Source organism: Petaurus breviceps, unplaced genomic scaffold (genome assembly GCF_028583685.1).
Source record: "Petaurus breviceps papuanus isolate PSGF00001 unplaced genomic scaffold, PetGlider_PUasm1.0 90842, whole genome shotgun sequence".
NCBI classification, from domain to species: Eukaryota; Metazoa; Chordata; class Mammalia; order Diprotodontia; family Petauridae; genus Petaurus; species Petaurus breviceps.
Window position 1 is genome coordinate 3,310,607 of NW_027187358.1, and position 23,421 is coordinate 3,334,027.

The 23,421-nt window shown below is 36.0% G+C and overlaps 1 long non-coding RNA gene across 1 annotated transcript in view; it reads right to left on the reverse strand.

The window, feature by feature from the left end:
* Window positions 1-303: 303 nt before the first annotated feature.
* LOC138148759 (uncharacterized) overlaps window positions 304-23,421 on the reverse strand; it is a 142,704-nt gene continuing 119,586 nt past the window's right edge. Inside the window, exon 3 of the long non-coding RNA XR_011165147.1 lies at window positions 304-373. This is a non-coding gene — a long non-coding RNA (uncharacterized lncRNA). The remainder of the gene's footprint in view (window positions 374-23,421) is intronic.

Genomic DNA, 23,421 nt, shown 5'->3' on the forward strand with positions numbered 1-23,421 from the left:
ACTAGATCTTCCATTCATTGGTATTGAAAATTCTTAGATAAGGAAACTTCCTCAATCATTACAGGTAGTCATGTTATTTGTAATTTAAATGGGCTTTCTGTTCCCCATCACAGGCAAGTCTTAGGTAGTTGCATAGAGCACTGAACAGTTAAGTGACTTTCCCATGTCCAGAAAGTCAATATCCTGGCTATTACTATGGAAGATATATATCATTTTATATAATAGTAATTAATGATGATTAGTAATGATATATTAGAGATGAAGAAATAGACTCAGAGAATTATAAGTGACTTACCAACGGTCACATGGGAAGGATCAGGTTTGAAATTTCAACTGCGGTCACCTCAGACTCCAACTCCAACACTTTTTCCCCCTATAACAACGAACAGGTCTTTACTTTCTTTTATTTCATTTGTGTGGGAGGTATTTTTTATTGAGAACCATCTCAAAAATAACATTGTATAAATGAATTCCATAACTCAAATATTTTCAAAAGTGCAGTCACCACATCTTTCTTGATCAGAACATGAATTTCAGGACTTTGAGCTCTATAGAATACTCATATTTTTTCAAAAAGAAAATCAACCAAAAGGTTCAGAAATTTGTGCTTTAGAGTAAATTTGCCACATTTTTATTATCACTAAGAAAAATAGCAGTTTCTTCTTTTAGCTCAAATATTCTTAGAAGCACATGAGCACAGAGAGTAGGTTTACAATAGCATAGAAGTGCCTTATGTTATCTCTCCCCCATATAGTCAGACAAGTTTGCAAAGAGCTCTCCATTACTGTACTGTTTTTTTTTTCATAAAGGCTATCGCTTGTAAAAACTTGAAACACTGTACTTAGTGCTTTACTCTTATTTCTTGATATAAACAATTCTCTGTAAAGTGTGCAATATGTCCAAATTGCACATAAGGCTACCACATTTTCAACTAGTGCTTATAAAACTACATTTCATCTTGACATCAATTTAAATCCAAATCTTGCGGAGTATAATATATTTATCCCACATTTTATCATTTTCATTCAGAAATCTACAAATTGTATCCCACAATGTCTTTTAGTATGGCATTGTCTTCAATATGTTTGCCAAGTAACAGATCTTCTCTAACATTGGTTTCAACACATGCAATCAAATGAACATTTTTACCTGCCTATGTTACTTCACCCTCCTGCAGTGCAAATTAGGAAGATTCCAGTTTCTCAACTAATTGATTATAAGGTCCTACAGATACATGGGTAATCTTTCTTCCCATCATGTTATTTTAAAATAGAATTATTCAAAACTGCTTTGCATGCAATTCATCACACATCATTTCAATTTCATCAGTAGTTCAAGGTTGAACTAGTTTCTTTTATCCAATGAGATCTTTTACATTTTGCAATTTTATAAGCAATTTTATATGATGCTAAAAATTCTTTTGATACTATAGATATCATTTATCTAGAACATGATTTGTTGAGAACAAAGAAGAAAAACAACTTGTGAATAGTAGTATCTGCCTCACTGGGAACCCAACCAGTCAGTTCCAGTTAGGCAATGTTGCCATTTCTTATCCTAGATTTTTTTTGCCTACTTATTTATTCATCATTGTATTTTTTAAACTGGGAAAATTAACTCTCGTATCTCTTGTAGTTTTTCATTTATGATATCTTGAAATATAGCTCTGAAAAAACAGGTTTTGATAAAGTTATTGTGATTCAAATGGAGCTACTTGACTATTCCTTTAAACCCAAATCATTCTGGTTCTCATGGATTAGTCAATAATAGGTCCCAGCCCAAGTCTCATTTGCTCATTCTTTGGGTTTTGTTGACTCAGAGTGAGTGTAAATAGTAATTGTTTCTATTCTGGCCAGATCTTTCCTTCCCAGATTGATTCTTTTGCTAAGGGAAAGTAGACCATCTTTTGCCTTGATTCTTATCTAGCCTTTAACTATTAGATGGGTGTTGCCTCCAACCTGGGAAAGACCTTAGCTTAAGAAGGCCCAGGCATCTAGGGCCATCACCAGTCATCCTAAACTGGACTTTGATGACTCTGGAGAAGAAAGCAAGGCTGATAACTTTGCATAGCTCTACCTCACTTAAATCCAGTTCACTTGTGAGTCAAGACATTATCCTCACGATGTCATTGGTCTTCTTCAAGAAAGAAGGATGAACAAAAACATGATTTGTGAAGTTTGGTTTTGATGATTAAAACTATACAATTTTTTCTGAAAAAATTTCTCCTCTGGTGTAATATTACTATATGTGTACTTTTGAGATGTAATTTGATTTTTTAGGTTTCACTCTATCTGTAGCTAAAGTAAACACAATACTTTTTCCTCTTCATCAATATGAGAACTTGGGAATCCCAATAATACAGTAGTTTATATTTTCTGGATTTGTACTTTTTACTTTGTGTTTCTTACTTCTGCTACTTAAACCATCTCATTGTCTTTGCTTGTCTGAATTTCAACTGCTTCAGTATATTTTTCTTTTCAATTGAGCTATGACAAAGGAAAGTTATTTCACTTTCTTAAAAACTAGGAAGAATAGAGAATTTAAGAAAATTAAATTTTATTGTTTGAAGTTTCAAATGCTGTAGAGTTATTTCCATTTTTTTTAAGTAGCAGCTCTTTTGGAAAGCAGCTTTTTACTTAACAAAATGAATGACTTTGAAAAATACACCACATATTATAGTACTTTTAACTTCTGCACAAAGGTTGTTTAACTTGGGTTTTCATGTTTCCCATTTAAATGCAGCAAGCAGCCTGACAACACAGCCCATCTGTGTCAGAAGCACATGATGACGGATGCTGATGGTGGAAGATTGTGCCTGTGTCAAAATTTGGCTTGCACTGACTAAAAATTGACCTTGTTTATGCTCTATTCACTGTCAGTGGGAACAAATTCACTTTGTTGGTCTTATTTCTGATGAATTCTTTTAATTGGAAAAAAAAAAAGATGTATTTAGTAAAAGTTGTACTTGTAATATGTTGTAATTTTGGTCGTTTCTTCATGGCCTTTACCTCCCACCTACCCCTCCAAGCCTCAAGTGATGTAGAGGACTATGTCTTCACAACTGTTTTATGGGAACCCTAAGCTCTGAAACAAATTTCAGGGAAGTCTCTGCCAAAAAAAAAGCTGAACAAAAACATATATGGACCTCAAGAATTCTGATTTCCTCTCATTTCAAGGTCGTCTTTGCAAATGAAAGAGAGAAGGAAAGGCAAAAAACCTCCCACCTGTCCCCACCCTCAAAAAATAGAGCCTCGTGTCCCTCCATTTTAAATCCCTTGTTTCAAATACTTACCATAGCCCTACTCTGTCAAAGTAACTCAAACTAATTGGCAAAGTCCAGATCTTGATGAATAAGAAGCCAGAGACAAGGCCCCAAGACTCTGAACCATTCTGCATCTCTTTTTTATAGGATCATACATTAAGAGTTGGACTAGGTGATGTAATCTAGTCAAACCCCTCATTTTGCATATAAGCATTAATTTGCCCAAATCATACAAATAATATATGGAAGGACTAGTATTTGAATTCAGATCTTCTGACACTATAATAATAACAACAACAATAACACTAGCATTTACATAGCACCTACTATATTTCCAACACTGTGCCAAGTGCTTTATAAATATTATTTCATTTTTTATCTTCATAACAACCCTGGAAAGTGGGTACTACTGTTGTCTGAGGCAAACAGAGGTTAAGTTGTCCATGGTCACACAGCTAATAAGAGTCTGAGGCTCAATTTGAACTCAGGTCTTCCTAATTCCATACCCAGTGGTCTATCCAGCTATATGTCTTAATTCTAAGTTCATCAATCCAATAAACAATCAACATCAGTTGCTGTTTGTTCCACAGCAATATATACTTCTTTCCATACATGTTGTTCTACTCAATAAAATATAAACCCCTTGAGGGCAAGGACTATTTTGGTTTTGGTTTTGAATCTCTAGTTCCTATCACACTCTCATATCCATGATAGACACAATAAATATTTGTTGTTGAACTGAAATGGACAAGAATTCCCCTGACAACATAGCAAAAAAAAAAAAAAATGATCAAACCTTCCTTGAAGATTTGTAGGGAGGAAGAATATAAAATTTCTATATATTCTTTACTTCATGATCAAAATATACATTTGATAATTACAATAAATTTCCCATGAACCAGCTACTATAGGCAACGTAAATGCCCTCTTAACAGACACATTGAATGTATCCAATTTTTATTCCAAACACCCAAAGCATGTCAGTTCTTCTTAGAATCTTCTCTTTGGTTTGTCACTGCAACTGATAAACAAAATAGGGTAGTGAATTGTAATTGCCATGTTTTGCTAAGGGTAAAAGAAAAAAGAAAAGAAAACACTGTAATTGAAAGGCAGCAGTAGATAATTAATCAGGAAAGCTCTCAAAAAGAAGGAAATGTGATCAGCAAAACAATACTCTATAGTCTTTCAAGCTAGGTGGTCCAGTAGGGTCTAGAGTCAGGAAAACTCTTCTTCCTGAATTCACATCTGACCTCAGACATTTTCCAGCTGTGTGATCCTAGGCAAGTCACTTAACTCTGTTTGCCTCAGTATCCTCATATGTAAAATGAGCTGGAGAAAAAAATGGAAAACCACTACTGTATCTTTGTTGAGAAAACCCCAAATGGAGTCATGAAGAGTCAGATACAACTGAAAAATTATTGAACAACACAATGAAGACTTTGGAGAAGTTGAGCTTTGCAAACACTGGAGCAAAGAAATCAAAGAAGTCAAGGTCAAGATCATCCTTTTCCAATACTCTGATCCTTTTCAAAAAATAGGCCAGAGAAAAACAGAGCTAAAAGTAGATCAAGCTCTGGGATAAGAAGTAACTGTTCTCCCATGGGTCATGATAATGGAAATCTTGAAGCAGAGCTATATGGGAGTTGCCAGTCCACTCATCCACTTGCCCTGAGACAAGAGCTCCTAGATGCTACATTTCTAGAAGGGAAGAGCATGGCCAAGCCATAGCATTCCTGAACCCCAGACTTCTAGAGAGTGCAGTATGTTAATGAACATCTCTTATCTCTTGAAGAGGGAAGAGGATACCAAAATTCAGGTATCTAGAAAGGGAGGTCTTAGGCAGTTCTAGACTCTTGGAGAAAAAAGGGATTATACAAGTGGCTCCTAAACCTGAAGAATCAGTAAGGGACTAAAGCCATGAAAGACAGGGACAAAAGATTCGTATGTTTTTTTTCTTTTGTTATTACAGCAAACTTCTTGTATAGTGCAGGACTTATGGAATGGAGTTGCCTTTCTGGCAACCCAAGTTCTGCAGAGAGGGTAATACCATAAGACAGAATGGCTATATAAGTCCCTTGGGTGAAAGAGAAACTACTCACAATACTGGTCAGGCTTCAAGCCCTTTTTTATGTTGCTGCTAGACTTTCCAGGTGACCTGGCTATTAATAAAGCAAATGCTAAAACTGCACAGGTGCTCATTTCTGTACTGTATGGATTGTGATATAGAAGTCAGTGTTAACATGCTAAAAGGTTGAATTGAAATTAGAAATGTAAGTATCCAGATTTTGTCTCTTTAAATACATATTTTTATGTTGCTAGTTCAATTGTACTTTTGTATAATTTATTAAGTTGGGTTTTTTGGTAGTTTTATTTGACTCTTTGCAGATCTAGTGTCTGTTAATTAGTAGCTGTGCTCCTGTAGTGAATATTATACTGGTAGAATCTAGTGTTAGAGAATCTAGTTGTTATATCAAAGTCCTTGATGAGACTTTACATATTAGGGCCCCACAGGACATAATGATTTTGCTCTGTTGATGCAGGCATGTTCAGTATTGGTGGAAAAATCCTTTTTAGCAATTGTGTTTAAAAGTCTTTGCTTCTACTAAACATCATGTTTATATAAGCTAAAAATTGGTTTTCAGAATCAGAATGGTAGAGGAATAAATAGGGAAAGAAATTAAAATAATGCAAGAAAAATTATGAAAAGGCAATTAACAGCTTGGTAAAGGAGGCACAAAAATACTAGAGAAAATAATAACTTGTAAATGAGTATTGGATAAATGGAAAATTTGAAAAAGAGGTACAAAATCTCACTAAAAATTTAATTCCTTAAAAATTAGAATTGGGCAAGTGCTAGCTAATGAATCCATGAAATATCAAGAAACAATAAAACAAAGTCAAAAGAATGAAAAAAAATAGAAGAAAATGTGAAATATTTTATTGGAAAATAGCAGGCTTGATAAACTGATTGAGGCCAGATAATATAAGAATTATTGGACTGTTTGCAACCTATGTTCAGAGAAAGAGCTTAGATATTAACAGGTTTCAGAAGAAATCAAACTTATCAATAATCACATTTTTTAAATGTTCTAAAACACTTTTGATTAGAGAAATGCAAATCAAAATTACTCTGAGCTATTATCTAACACCAAATAGATTTGCTAGTATAACAGAAAATGAAAATGATAAATACTGGGGGAAACATAGAAAAATAAGTCCACTAATGCACTGTTGCAGGTGTGAAGTAGTACAACCATCCTAGACAATAATTTGGAACTATCTCCAAAGGGCTATAAAAAAGTGTATTCCCTTTAGCTCAGCAATACCATTATTAGGTCTATATCCCAAAGAGATCAAAGATAAGGGGAAAGGACTTATATGTACAAAAATATTTAGAGGAGCTTTTTTTGTGTGGTGACAAAGAATGGAAATTGAAATTTCTGTCAATTGGGGAATGACTAAACAAGTTGTGGCATATGATTGTCATGGAATACTATTGTGCTATAAGAAATGAGGAGGAGGAGTGATTAGGTGGCACAGTGAATAAAGAGCCAGCCCTGGAGTCAGGAGGACCCGAGTTCAGTTCCAGCCTCAGACACTTAACACACACAAAAAAAACTATCTGTGTAACCTTGGGAAAGTTACTTAACCCCAACTGCCCTCCAAAACAAAGGCAAAAAAAAAAAAGAAATGGGAAGATGGTTTCAGAAAAACCTGGGAAGACTTATATGAAGTTATGTAAAATAAAATGAAAACAACTGGGAGAACTTTGTATCCTGTAACAGCAATCATGTCAAGGATCATCAAATGTGAAAGACTTAGGTTCTCTGATGAATGCAGTGATCCAAGATAATTTCAAAGAACACATGATGAAAAATGCTATCCACCTCCAGAGAGAGATCTGATGAACTCTGAGTGTAGATTGGAGCATACTCTTTTCATTTTAAGTTTCTGGGGTTTTTTGTTTTTTTTTTGGCAACATGTCTAACAAGGAAATGTGTTTTTCATGATGTCACATGTATAGAGGATATCAAATCTCAATGGGAGTGGAGCAGGAGAGAAGAAGAGAATTTGGAACTCAATTTTTCAAAATAAATGTTAAAAAAATAAACTATCGATATCCTGGGTGAAAAAAGGTGAGATGCACTGGAAGTAGAAAGAGAATTATACTGACAATTTAAGGGTTACTGTGAGTTCCTTATTTAGCAATGGGGAGCAATATTTATACAGAAATTATTAACATTTTAGTGCCATGGATCCTTTTGGTAGGCTAGTGAAGTCTATTTACCCCTTCTCAAAATAATATTTTAAATGCATAAAATAAAAAGATAACAAAAGAAAAGAAATATATTAAAATATAGTTCTCAAAATATTAATTTATTTTAAAAGCAGTTTAAGGTCCTCAGTTAAGAATCTCTGCTACCGGGTAAAAGCAAATGATGCTCTGTATCTGATATGCATTTTTACCTTGAGTACTTGTATTGGATCTGGAGATATTTTTACCCATATCTGTGAAACTTAAACATGACTTTTATTTGACCTATTTTCTAGTATTTCCTAGAAACCTGGGTTTGAGCAACTGAAGCAAAAGAGTGATTTGAGTAAAAGATGTTTGCAAGATTGGATTCTATACATGTCAATTCAGAACTTGGGGTGCTGGGTCACAGGTTTCTATTGCTAGATGCAGTGTAAGTTTTATGCTGACCACTTGATTATCAGTTTCTTGAGGAAAGCCTATGTCATTTTTCCTTTGTTTATCTCTAGTGCTGAATAAAGTAAGTTGAAGTGCCAACATGGTGCTTAATAAATATTTTTCAAACCATGTTGTTGTTTAAAATGTTCTAGGGAGCAATAGATGTTGGAAATGAGAACAAGTCAAGTAGAATGTAATCAAAAGGCATGAATTTCAAGTGAAGAGACAGCATTGAGTGACAGTAACCCCATAAGGATTTGGAAGTGGCCTTGAGTAGCAAAGAGGGTATGAATTTAGGCTGGTCCTGTGAGTTGTACACAGTATAAGAAAAAGCAAGGATAAAGGGCAATCAATTTGTTTAGAACAGAACACAGACTCTATTGGGGCATACTGGAAACAGCAGGCAAAGTGCAGTGGGGATGAGGAGGTGTGGAGCTTAATGGTAGAGCAAGGCAAGCAGAGGGACAGAGGTAGCAAGGGAAGGAGGTTACAGTAGGGTAAGTATTCTGGATGGTAAGGATGAGGGAAGTAAAAATTTAACAAGTAAACTGGAGGATATTGAGCAGGTTATTGTACTGAGTGAACAGAAGTTTTATAGTGTCTCAATCCCAAAGTTCTAACTAGAATGCTGTTGTAATTGGGGCAATGATTGGAGTCCCCATAGAATTCCCTGGACATGATGGCATTTTGGTCAAGGGGTTAATAGGTCTTGGCATTACAAGATCCCAATAGGCTTCTTTTAAGAATTCCAGTTAAAGGAAGACATGTTAAAATGTTATAACTTTGTATAAGGAAAAGAACACAGGCTCAGGAGACTGAAGATCTCAGTCCAACCAGAACATCTGCCATATTTTACCTTCCTAGCCCTGTGTTTCCTTATTCATAAAACCTTAAGGTTAGACTAGATAACCTCTGAGATCCCTTTCACATCTTGTTCCATGATTCTAAATGTATTAGGTACCTTCTGAGTCCTAAGCTTCTTTTTAGCTCCTAGCTGATGATCCCATGATCCTAAATGCATTATTTACAGATTTAATTTCCCACGAAACATGTGTAGTATCCCCTCTAAGGTCACCCTACCAACTAGCAATGAACTAACAGGCTAGTTACCCCAGAGGACAATGATTACTGCTCTTCTCGAGGCTCTAAGGACAACTTTGAGGGGCTGGTGTATCTACTACAGTCACTCATAAGCCTCCACACAATGCTACCTAATATCAATCAGCCAGTTGATACAAATTAGCTTTTACAAGAGGTCTTTTAGGGTGAAAGTATATCAAGACAAATGGCTGTGACATAATCACCCACAAACTAAGAGAAGCACTCTCCTCTTATACATAAATCAGGTCCATAGGAAGAATGGATTTAAACTGAGGGTACAAAGGGTAGAAAGGTAATGAGGCATATGTAAAAGTATCACATTGGATCTAACTGTAAGTCTTTCTCTTTGCAGAGTCTCCATTAAGTGTGCTTTAAAGTAAGGCCCTAATGATGAAGGAGTTTGTCCCTTTCTCAGTTGGACTGACTTCTTGAGAAGCTGACTAGTTAATAAATTGCTGGGCCAGGACCAAGAGGTTGCACAACCTGCTTTTCGGGTTCCCCATTCAACAAGGTGGCTACTAGCTCCAGTTGCCAGTTTGTACTTCTAATGACTTTAATAGATTTCCTGATCTCAATGATTACTTAATAATCCTATTCCCTTTCAGAAAATTTAATTGTCAAAATCAGGGAAAAAAAGTAAAATAGAAACAAGAGAAATAGAGACACTTTGTCTCTATAGACACACAGCATTTGGACCAGCAATGGAGCAAAACACGGGAGGGGAATATTGATCTTTATGTATTTTAACTCATTTCTGATTCAGTACCTTCTGTCACCAGTCCTCAGGCCTCTCAGTTGACCAGAAGACTCCTTCTCTCCATATAGCACTACCCCAGACCCAGTCACTCATGACTTCGTGTAGACTTACCAAGACTCTACATATTGGATTGGAACCCAGCACAAAACTTATGGGGAAGGAACTAGAGTGAATTGAATCTGTCACAACACATCTATGATGTCCTTCCATTACATTGTAAGTTCCTTGAGGGTAAGAACTATCTTTTGCCTCTTTTTGCATCCCCAGAGTACAGCACACTATGTGCCTGGCACATAGTAGCTACTTAGCAAATGCTGATTGATGGATCAATCAGTATCACTTCTCAGCTTTGTTACTTCATAGAGAATATAACAGAAGCAGTGAATATCAGTTAGAAGGGATCTCAGCACACATATGCTTCAGACTATCCTTTTCACAACCTACCCAAGTGGTCATCCAGTCTTTGCTTGAGGAGAACTTCCACCCTACTTAGAGAATCCATTCCACTTTTAGATAGCTCTTACTGTGAGGAAGTGTTCTCATTATATCAAGTCTAAGCTGGTCACTTTGCTACTTCTACCATTTCCTGCTGAGGCCAAACCAAATAAGTCTATTCCTTCTTCTATGAGATAAACCTTCAGATACTTGAAAATAACTATCCTGTTCACAAGTCTTATCTTTTCCAGGTTAGAGACTTCCTAACTTCTCTATATAAATGGGATGTTGAAATTATTTTTGTCTATACTTTCCATGCCTGCCTATGTTAAAAATTTCATTTTCCATAGCCCATGATAGTAAACTTATCTTTTACACACACACATAAGAAAAGATGACAATACAAGATCTATTCTAAGCTACTTTTCATTTCCATTACAACATTTTGGAATAACAACTCTCAATGTCCTTTTAAAATCTTTTATATGAAAATAAATCTTTTATCAAAGTAATTTAATTCACTTGAATAATGACAATTAAAAGTTTATGCATATAAACAAGCATAGTTACATTGTTATAATATGACTTTGCGTGTGCATGTGTGTGTTGCTGTCTTTACAATTTTGTGAACGATAGACTGAATGTAGCAATTTCATATCTTTTAAACTGTCACACAAATATCATGTTCCTGTTAAAATTACATCCTCTCTTAGCCCTAATGAGTCATAAATCCATTACTGTTAAACTCATGACTCTGAATTCAAGTTAAAGAATACCAGCTAGTTAATTTCCATTTGATTATGCCCCATTAAACCCCTTTCACCGTGTTCTCTCAGATTTCTGAGTGTGTCTTTCATTTAACATATGGTAATTTTATAGAGTTAGGAAAGGAGACCCAATTTTCTATAAAAGTTGAATGTGAACTTCATAGGATCATAGATTTAGAGCTGGGAGAAGCCCCGGAGGCATTACAGTTCGACCCTTTTCCTTTTACAGATGAGAAAGTTGGAACCCAGAAAAGATTAAGTGGGTTGACCTGGGTCACTTAAGTACGAAGTGGCAGAGTCAGAGTTCAGACCTAGCAATCTTTCCACTGCCTCATTCTGTCTGATGTGTTTTGTCTTTGAAGTGAAATGATGTCCAGTATAATTAGGACCTTTTTATACGGTTTAAAAGCTGGGTTTATATATTTGACAGTATACTCTAGTCAGGCTTCTAACAGTACTGTTGGTCTCACCCCAAACACACTTTTCCCCCTTTCTTTCTTTCAATATAGAGTCCACAGAGACTGTTAATAAAGATAAGAGAAGTGGCTGTAGGTGGTTAGATGTCACCATACCCTTCTAGTAAGTCCTAGTGAACTAATCCCTAGAAAGTCATCAGCAAACATCTTTTCAGGGTGTACTATGAGCCAGGCATTTTGCTAAATACTAGGGATCCAAATAGGCAGTGTTTGGGCTAGAATACTATACTTGGAGTTAGGGAGACCTGAGTTTAAATCCTGACTCAGACAAATACTAGCTGAGTGACCCTGGGCAAGTCACTTAACCTTTGTGGGAAAAGTAAGCAAAGTACTTTGCAAACCTTAAAACAGAGCTGTCCAATACTGGGTCAAATATTGCTTATGACTCAAAACACTCTCTAGCAATAGGTTAAACCAGATTAAAATTATTTAAATTATTTAAAAATAGATCGTTTTAATATGTGTCTTTTTAAGTCAATATATAGGCACAGGGATCTTTAATGTACAGTTTAGTGATCTCTGTTTCTATTTAATTTTAGCATCACTGCCTTAGAGAGTTATGTAGATGCTAACTTCTATAAGGTCAAAGTAATGGGTTCAATCCTTGACAGTCATTTGTCCAGATTGCTAAAGGATGCCTTTAGAGCTGCTTTGAGTTCTGATCACATTGCAGAACTCCTGACTGGTCTAACTGGTCCCTGACTCAAGATGTTGCCACTCTAATTCACTCTTTACACAGAAACCAAGGTGATTTTCCTAAACTAGAAGTTTAAACACTGAATACATCTATTTAATGAGGTCCAGGGTTTCCTTATGACATCTAGGATAAAACTTAAATTCTTATCACATCTAAAGTTCTTCAAAACCAGATCTCACCTTTCCTTTCCAACCTTATTCCATATTATGCCCCCTTATATCTTCTATGATCCAGCCTTAGCAACCTATTTGCTGTTGCTAACATGTCATTTACATCTCTGTGCTTTTTTAGGGAATGTCTCCCATGCCTGGGTTGCCCTCCCTCAATGTCTCCATCTAGTGGGGCGCTGGCAATTGTTTAATGAAATTGTTTAATGAAAATCCAGGACATACTTAGTCATAGTCAGTAAACGTTTATTAAACTCAACACTATGTAAAGTTCTGGGGATACAAAAGGAGGCAAAAGACAGTCCCTGCCCTTCTCAGTCTGACCTGTATTACTTATATTTTCTACATCACTTTATCAAAAGAATACAATCAACAAAACAAGACTCAAGTCCTGATTTGTATAATTTCCCAATTTTTGAGAGATAAAACGCTCCTACTGAAACTTTGGCTATTGGGTGCCTACTCAGGATGGTTCCATACCCCGTTGCCTTTGTCTCTTGAAATCCCTGGTTTCCTTCCATACTCAGCTTAAGTGCTATCTTCTATGGGAGCCCTTGCTTTATATCTGCTGTATATGTGTGTTGAATATACTATATAGGTATTCTCTGTCTCCACCATTAGAATGTAAGTTCTTTGAGGACAGATAATGTTTTTATTAATTCGTATTCTAGTACAGTTTCTGGCACATAGTAGGTTTTTAAATAAATGCTTAATTTATTGATTGAATGAAGCACAAAAGCAAAAACAAAAAAAAATGAGCTCTCAAGAGCCATTGGTGTCCAAAGAATCTGAAATCCCCTCACTATGATGACCATCCCCTTTTTTCTCCATCTAATTTTAACTATCCCCTCATCTGTTTCTCTCTGTGAGACTGAAGGGAAATGGAAGCTGTTTCAGTCAATCTCCCAGAAGATAGAAAACCATTAGAGTGGGAAATAAAGCAAGGAAGGAGCAGATCAAATCACAGCAATGACAAAAATAAATCTAGGTATCTTGGAACATGAAAATGGAAACATCAGCAAGGTCAAGTAAGTCCTCACAACAAATAACTGAAAATTAAACTCCTAAACTAAGCCTATTATGTAGAAGACACCAAGATAATTGCTTTTCTAATCACTACTCGTATGTCAGATAGAGGAAAAGTTGAGTGACTATCTTTGAGACAAGTGTAAAGAAACAAATCAGAAAAAAATAAAGGTCTATGAATTATGGGCAAGAAGAAATTGAAAAATCACCTAAAATTTTTAATGGTTTTTTTTAAGACTTCGCAGCTTGGTAAAAAAAAAAAAAAAAAAAAAAAACCTTCACAGTTTCTCTCTAGTCTTCACTTCCAGACCTATTCAGCATTAATCACTGTCATGCACTCTACATTGCCATCCAAACTGGCCTCCTCTCTATTCCACAGACAACTCAGCATCTCATTTCCTACTTCCTAGTTATAACAAAGGTTGACTCACATGCCTGAAATGCACTTCATTCTCACCTTGGCCTCTTAGCATCCTGACCTCCCTTCAAATCTCCACTTGAGTGGCAGATAATACCATCCAGAACCTTTCTTCTAAGTGCAAAAAATGAAACAATATGTATGAAAGACATTCTCCTAGGGAAGAGAAGAATACCTAGAAGCTATTTATATAGGGTTTTAAGATTTGCAATGTGTTTTCTATATATTATTTCACTCTATGTATATGACTATATGCAGAATAAATTTAAGTAGATTAAATTATAGGTATACCTCAGAGACATTGCAGGTTCAGTTCCAGTCTAATGCAATTAAGCATGTTATACATTTTTTTGTTTCCCAGTACACATAAAAGTTATGCTTACATTATGCTGTCTATTAAGTATGCAATCATGTTATATCTTTTAAAAGCAATGTAAATACCTTAATTTCCAATAATTTATTGTCAAAAATGCTAGCATCTGAGTCTTCAGTGAGCCATAATCTTTTTGCTGGTGGAGGGTCTTGACTCAGTGTTGATGGCTGCTGACTGATCAGGATGGTGATTGCTAAAGGTTGGGATAGCTATGGCAATTTCTTAAAATAAAACCACAACAAAGTTTGCCACACTGAATGACTTCTCCTTTCACTTAAATACTTAGAGGCCATTGTAAAGCTATTAATTGGCCTAATTTCAATATTTTTGTGTCTCAGAGAATAGAGCGACCCAAGGAGAGGAAGAGAGATTTAGACAGCTGATTGATAGAGCATCAGAATACAGACATTTGTACCCCAAAGCAATTTAAAATAGTAACATCAAAGATCACTGATCACAGATCACTATAACAGATAAAATAAAAATAATGAAAAAGTTTGGAATATTGTGAGAACTACCAAATTGACAAAGAGAAAGGATGTGAGCTCATCGTGTTGTGAAAATACTACCTATAGACTTGTAGGGTTGCCACAAACTTACACTCTGTAAAAAAACACAGTATCTGCAAAACTCAATAAAGCAAAGCACAATAAAATGAGGTATGCCTGTATAAATACAAGCAAAGCAGTTAAATAGAAGGTATTTTGAGAAAAGAGGTGCTAGCAGTTGTGGGAATAAGAAAAGACTGTGTAGGAGATGGTACTTGGACTGTGCCTTAAAGGAAAAAAAACACTTCTATGAGACATACTTAAGGAGAGACTATATTACAGGCATGTGGGGTGACCAGTGCAAAGGCAAGGAGATAGGAGATGAGGTAGGGTATATTAATAACAGATAGAGAGCCAATTTAACTGGATGACAGTGTGAGGAAGAAGAGTAATGATGTCCAATGAGAATGAAGAGATAGGCAAGTTGCAGATTGACTTTAAATGCCAAAAAGTTTGTATTTAATACTAGAGGCAAGAGGAATCCACCACAACTTCTTGATTAGGGGACAGAACTGATCAGACCAATGCTTTAGGAGTATTACTTTGGCAACTATGTGGAGAATCAATTAGAGATGGAAGAGAGTGGAGTCATAGATAAATTAGGAGCCTGTTTTAATAGTCCAGGCAAAAGTTGCTGAATGTCTGTCTGAGTGTGGTGTACCTGTGAGTAGAAATAAAGGGATGGCTACACAAGATGTTGTGGAGATAGAAATGACAAGACTTGAGGACTAATTGGACAATGTAAAATAAGAGAAAGAGTTGATCATGAGACTAGGCTGAAAAGCTGTATGTCTGGAAGAAGAGGAAAGCAACCAAGATGGGAAAGGGGAAGACAATGAATTCTATATTGGATATGTTGAGCTTAGATGCCTATATGACATGCAATTAGATATGCTCAATAGGCAGTTAGTGATGAAGGAGAGTGATAAAGATTTGGATATATAGATCTGGAAACTATCTACAAAGATGGTAACTGAGACCATCAGGACTTGATGTAAAGAGAGTAGGGAAGAGGTCCTAAGACTCATCCCTTAAGGTGTGTCTACACATAATTGGGTGCACAGAGGAAGCTGACAATAAGTGACCAGAGAGGTAGGAGAATGAAGAAAGAATAATAGCAAGAAAACCCTGGAGGATAAAGTGTGTAAGAGCACAGTGTATTCAACAGTACCAAATGCTGCAGAGTGAAAGGCTGAGGACTGAGAAAAGATGATTGGATTTGGTAATGTGATTATTAGCTGGGTAGATGGTAAATCAGATTGAAAAAGAAGGGTTGCAAACAGGAAAAATCTCTCCATCATTAATAATAAGAAAAATCCAAATCAAAATAACTCTCAAGTTTTACTTTATATTCAACAAACTGACAAAGAGAAGAAAAAATGAAATCATTAATGTTGAAGAGGGTACAGAGAGATAAGATTGAGTTGAACTGAGTAGTCATTGAGGTCCCTCTCAACTCCCAAACTGTGTGATTCTTTTATTCTAATACACAATTGATACATCTGTAAAATGATCCATCCATTCTAGACAATAATTTGTAATTATATTTTTAAAAAGTTACTAAGTTTCCATAACCTTTGACCCAGATATTCCATTGCTAAACAAAATGTTAAAAATGTCAAAGACACAAAGAATAACTCCTTCTCCCTCAAAACATTCCTATATGTACTTTTAGTAAAAAAAAAAAAAAAAACTGGGAATAATATGCATGCCCAGCAATTGCAGACTGAACTAAATAAATTATGGTAAATGATAATACTATAAGAAACAATGAATATAAAGAATTTTGAAAAGAATAGGTAGATTTATGTAATTCTGAGTGAAATAAGCAGAGATGGAAAAACAATAAACACAGCAATTGCAGCAATGTAAATTGAGAGACCAAGCCCCTGTCCCCCCCACCCCCCCAAAAAAAGTAGTGTTGTTTTTTAATGTTGTATAATTTTAATGACTGAGGTTGGCCCTGGAGATGAGTTCAGAAGATATATTTCATTCCATTCACGGAAAAAATGAGAGTCTACAGATGTGGAACATTGCATATATACTCAGACACAGTTGATGCCTTGGTTAGTTCACTAAATTGGGTTTTTTCCCCTTCTTTTATAATCATTAGTACAAAGGATGGCATGCTGAGTTGAGAAAGAAAGTGATAATCAGAAGTAAATGTTAAACAACCAAAAATTATCAATAAATTTTTTAAATAAAATTTCTTTTAAAGAATAATTTGAGGGGCGGCCAGGTAGCACAGCGAGTAAGAGCACCGGCTCCAGTGTTGAGAAGACCTGGAGATCGAATCCCGGGCTCAGACACTTAGCACCCACCCAGAAACACCTGGCCGTGTAACCTTGAGCAAGTTACTTAACCCCAATTGCTTTAAAAAAAAAAAAAAGAATAATTTGAGATAAGGAAGGAAACTATATCCTGCTAAAAGGTACCCTTGACAATGAAGTAATATCTTTACTAAATATATATGCATCAAGTGGTATAGCAGTCAGATTCTTAGAGGAGAAGTTAAAGGAGTTAGAGGAAGAGGTAAATAGTAAAACAATACTAGTGAGGGATCTCAATCCCCCCCTCTCTGAACTTGATAAATCTAACCCCAAAACAAACAAGAAAGAAGTTAAGGAGATTAATAGAATTTTAAAGAAGATAGATATGACAGATATCTGGAGAAAATAGAATGGGGATAAAAAAGAATATACTTTCTTCTCAGCAGTACATGGCATATACACAAAAAACTGACCATGTACTAGGCCATAAAAATCTCACCATCCAGTGCAGAAAGGCAGAAATACTAAATGCATCTTTTCCAGATCCAGATGGAATAAAAATTATATGTAATAATGAGTCATGGAAAGATAAACTAAAAACTTATTGGAAACTAGATAATCTTATCCTAAATAATGGGTGGGTCAAACAACAAATCATACAATCAGTAACTTCATCCAAGAGAATGAAAATAATGAGATAACACACCAAAACTTATAGGATGCAAAAACTTATGGGATGCAATTCTTAGGGGAAGTTTCATATTTCTGAATGCTTACACGAATAAAATAGAGAAAAAGGAGATGATATGATGATATACTTAGAAAATCCTAGAGAATCAAATAAAAAAACTATTTGAAATAATAAATAACTTTAGCAAGGTTGCAGGATATGAAATATGAAATAAACCCACATAAATCCTCAGCATTCATATATATATTTCTAACACGTCCAACGGCAAGAAATAGAAAGAGAAATTCCATTTAAAGTTAGTGTAGACATCATAAAATATTTGGGAGTCTACCTGCCAAAACAAACCCAGGATCTATATGAATACAATTACAAAACACTTTTCACACAAAAAAGTCAGATATAAGAATATCAGTTACTCATGGTTGAGCCGAGCTAATATAATAAAAATGATAATTTTACCTAAATTAGTTTATCTATTTAGTTCCATACCGATCAAACTATAAAAATTATTCTATAGAGTTAGAAAAAAATAGTAACAAAATTCATCTGGAAGAGCAAGAGGTCCAGAATATCAAGGCAATAAATGAAAAGAAATGCTAGGGAAGGTGGCCTAGCCATGGCAGATTTTAAACTGTAATATAGAGCAGCAACCAAGTACTTCTTGGTACTGATTGAAGAATAGAGTGGAATAGAATAGGTACTCAAGACACAGTAGTCAATGACTACAGTAATCTACTGTTTGCTAAACCCAAAGACTTCAGTTTCAGGGACTCACTATTTGACAAAAAATTGCTGGGAAAACTGGAAAATAGTATGGCAGAAATTTGTCATAGACCAATATCTTACACTGTATACAAAAATTAAGTCTAAATGGGTTCACAATTTAGATATAAAGACGGATACTGTAATCAATCTGGGAGAACAAGGAACAGTTTACCTGTCGGATTTATGGAAAAGAGAAGAATGTATGCCCAAATAAGAGATGGAAAGTATTACAAAATGCAAAATGAATAATTTTGATTACATTAAATAAAAGGTTTTGTAAAGACAAAGCCAATGAAACCAAGATTAGGAGTAAAGCAGGAAATTGGGAGAGAATTTTTACAACCAATGTCTCTGATAAAATTCTCATTTCTAAAATATACAGAGAACTGAGTCAAATCTACAAGAATACAAGTCATTCCCCAATTGATAAATGGTCAAAGGATACAGACAGGCAGTTTTCAGAGGAAGAAATAAAGCTATCTATAACCATATGAAAAAATGCTATAAATCACTGTTGATTAGAGAAATGCAAATCAAAACAACTCTGAGGTACCACATCTCACCTGTCAGATTAACTAATATGACAAAACAGGAAACTGATAGATGCTGGAGAAGATATGGGAAAATTGTAATATTAATGCATTGTTGGTGGAGTTGTGGATTGATCCAACCATTCTGGAGAGCAATTTGTAACTATGCCTAAAGGGTTATAAAAATGTGCATACCCTTTGACTCATCAATACCATTTCTAGGATTGTATCGCAAAGAGATCATACAAGTGGCAGGAGGACCAGTATGTACAAAAATATAACAGTTCTTTTTGTGGCAGCAAAGAATTGGAAATCAAGATGATGCCGATCAATTGGAGAATGGCTGAACAAGTTGAGGTATATGAATGGAATGGAATACTATTGTGCTATAAGAAATGAGGAGCAGGACAGACTTCATAATAACCTGGAGAGACTTATATTGATGCTGAGTGAGAGGAGCAAAACCAGGAGAACATTGTACACAATTACAGACACATTGTATCTGTGATGACTGACTTTGATAGACTTGGCTCCCTTCAGCAATGCAAGATTATAAGACAACTCCACAAAGGACTCATGATGGAAAAGGCCATCCACATCCAGAGAAAGAACTGCAGAGTCTGAATGCAGATTGAAGCAAGCTACTTGCTCTCTCTCTTTTTTAATTTTATTTTGTTTTTTTCTTGCTCGTTAGTCATTCTATTGGTTATAATTGTTCTTTACAACTTAAATAATTAAATTAAACTAATTTAATTAAAATAAATTTAATTTTTAAAATTAAAATTAAATTTATTTTATTAATTCAATTAAATTAAACTAATTTTTAATGTGAAGGTATATGTAGAAACTATATCAGATTGCATGCTTCCATGGGGGAGAAGGGAGTAGAGGGTGGGAGAGAAAATTTGGAACTCAAAAACTTATAGAACTGAATGTTGTAAACTAATAGTAAATATTTTTTTTTAAAAATAATAATTGGTAACTGTTGGTTACTTCTTTAGTAATATAGGGCTAAATATGGTCACAGATTTGGAGCTGAAAGGGACACCAAAGGTAATGCAAACAAACCCCTTGGTTTTACAGTTGAAGAAGCTAAGAACTACTGAGGTTAAGTGACTTAGCCATGGTCAAAAGTGTTTTATGTGACAGAGCCAGTGTTTGAACATGCAGTCTATTGACTCCAAATCCTTTCTTCTGTTTCTGGCCCTCATGCCACCCTTCCATCTTGACCTCTAAGGAAAGGACACCCTAGAGCTGAAATTTATGGAAAACACCCTGGTTATAAGGAACACTTTTGTCATGGTTTAAAGGGAATGATTTAAGTTAGTTGGAATTGTTCTTTTAGTGTAGTGGGAGTTGGATTATGTTGCCTGGAGGCCACTTTCAGCCTTTTGATTTTTTATTAGGCTATGCTCCATAATTTATGAGACCTCCTTCTCTATAATGACAAGAGAAGAGGTATGGAGGGACATTTTAGCAAAGATTGGCACTGAATCCAGAGAGAGTGGAAGAGATGTAGGAAAACAAGAGGACATAAACAGGGGCCAGGTCACTGGCCAAGGTAATTTTATTTGTGATGACAACTTATTTATACTTTCACTTCTATTTTAGATTTCCTTATCCTCTAAGAGTTAAAAAAAAAAACAACCCTGTATTCCCTGAACCAGATCAAGAAGAAAATAACGACTAAGGGCCTTGGGGTCAGCCCCTGTAATGAGATCAACATAACTGACTCTGCTGTTTCCTCAGACAATACCAAAGACAAAATGCCCAGAACTTCTCTTGCATAAGGACCTACTTTTGCTGCATTTGGCAAAAGACTCAGTGAAAGGAAGCTGGAAATTAACCATGTATTTGGGTTGATCTGGCTTTTAGACCTGTCTCTGGGTAGGCTTAAGAATATAAGCAACATTAAACTTTGCTTTGCATTGTGTTCAGCATTGTAATTTGTTTTCCTTGCTAATAGTAAATGCCAGTAACTGCTCCTCATCAGGAAAAGAAAAAAAAGGCTCTCTCACAAACCACAGAGACCCTTGAGGCTGTGGCAAGAAGGAGACAGTCTTCTTGCCTTCAGTGTCTTACATAGTATAACATCGAATACATATATATATATATATATATACATGTATATGCATGTGTGTATGTGTGTGCATATTTTATACTAAAAGCTATAAATATTTGTATGTTATAGCAATTAACAAAAAGGTATCTAGTCATCCCAAGACCTGGCCCACTGTGCCCAAGGCTTTTTTCATCATGCCTTCAGTACCCAGTATACTCTGCCTTTCCCCTTCCACACTACACTTTCCATTTCTTGTTCTGGGAGAAGTAATATAATCAAAACCACTATTCCTAGAAAGGCATGTCAACAGATTTTTATATGCCTCTCCTCACTATCCCTAAGACTTTCCAGATCAAAACATCTCTCTGGGGATACTATTCCCTGTTAGGCATCTGGGTGAAATAGTAGTAGATAAAAGTGCTATACCTGGCATCAGGAGAACTTGAATTCAAATCCTGACTCACACATTGATTCTGTGATACTAGGAAGCAACTTAATCTCTTAACCTCTATAACATGAAGATCATAATAGCACCTACCTCATACGATTGCTCTGAGGCTCAAGTGAGATAAGATATGTGTAATGTGGGTCTGGCACCTACTTGGAGTTCCTCAGTAAAAGTATCGCCAAACAAACAGAAGCTGGCTTCCTGGAGAATTATGGTCATGTGTGATGGAAGACTATTGAAGAGACACTGTAGCATGTGTAGACATTCTATAACTGGTTCTGGTTGTCTGACTACATAGTGACTGTCTGGGGAAACATTCAAGAAGACCTGTCCACCTTGACCTATGCTCTTTGGCCATTCTTGCTTGTGTCTCATTCTGGTGATATGGCCCCTTCATCTGGAAGTCAGCAATTAATCTAAGATTCAGGGTCCAAGATGGATTTCCTCAGCAGTACAGCACTGATACTTTGAGAATTGAGTTCCGAAAGTGATCTTCTGAACCTCAGACCAGTAGAAGCTGATACAAGGAAACATTGGCAATAATACCCCATTGTCATTGCTTTTGTTCCATCATTTCAATCTTTGAGACTCCATTTTGGAGTTTTCTTGGCAAAGATAACTGGAATATTTTGCCATTTCCTTATCCAACTCATTTTACAGAGGAGGTAACTGAGGTGAATGGGGTTAAGTGACTTTCCCAGGGTCACACAGCTAGTAAGTATATGAGGCTATATTTGAACTCAATAAAGATGATACTTTTTGATTCCAATTCCAGTGAACTACCAACTGTGCCACCTATCTCCCCTGGACATGAAATTGGCAAAAATCATGCTGTGTATTAACTGAAGTAAACTCTGCATCTACTACCCAAAAGACTGTGGTTATAGAGGAGAAATTAGCCCCACTGCTGCCAGAGAAGTTAAGTCTTAGAAGTAAATTTCTCTTTGTAAAAGCTAGCTCATATAAAGTAGTTAATTGAACTGGTTCCAAATAATGGAAGGGGTGGAGCATAGCCTATTTGGGCTCAAGCTAATGGCAGTAGAGAAAGACTTCCCCCAAACCCTGAGAATATCCTAGAACCCTGAGAAGCAGATATAACTGGCCAGACTCTCAAGAGAAAATGAGAGCACACTTCTTACAGATATAAAGTATTTAATGCTAGCTATTTCAATGTGCTATTTTCTCCCTTAGAAGTAAGTTCTTTGCAGGTAGAAATTGTCCCTCTTGTTTATACATGTATCCCCAGTGCTTAGCACAGTGCTTCTTATGTCATAATCATTTGATAAATACTCTTCCTTTTGGAGGATGGGAGGAGGAAAAGGAGGAAGGGGGAGGGGAAAAGGGGGGGAGATGGAAGGAAAGGAGAGAAGGATTTAGGAAGAAAGGAAGGAAGGAGGGAAGAAGAAAGGGGAGGAGGAAGGAAGGAAGGAAGGAAGGAAGGAAGGAAGGAAGGAAGGAAGGAAGGAAGGAAGGAAGGAAGGAAGGAAGGAAGGAAGGAAGGAAGGAGGAAGGAAGGAAGGAGGGAGGGAGGGAGGGGGAAGGGAGGAAAAGAGGGAGGAAGGAAGGAAAGAAGGAAAGAAGGAAGGAAGGAAGGAAGGAAGGAAGGAAAGAAAGAGAGGAGGGAGGGAGGGACTGGGGGGTGGGGAGAAACAGGCATTTACCAAGCACTTATTATATGCCAGGTACTGTATAAGAAACTTTATAAATATTATATCATTTGATCATCACAATAACCCTAGGAGGTTGGTGCTATTATCATCCCCATTTTACACCTGAGGAACAGCTGTTGAGGTTGACAGCAGTTAAGTGACTTGCCCAGGATCACACAGTTAATAGAAGTTTGAACCCAAATTTGAATTCAAGTATTCATAACTCCAGGTCCAGCACCACCCAACCAGAGGAGATAAAAACTCGTAAAGACCATCTCCTAAGGGA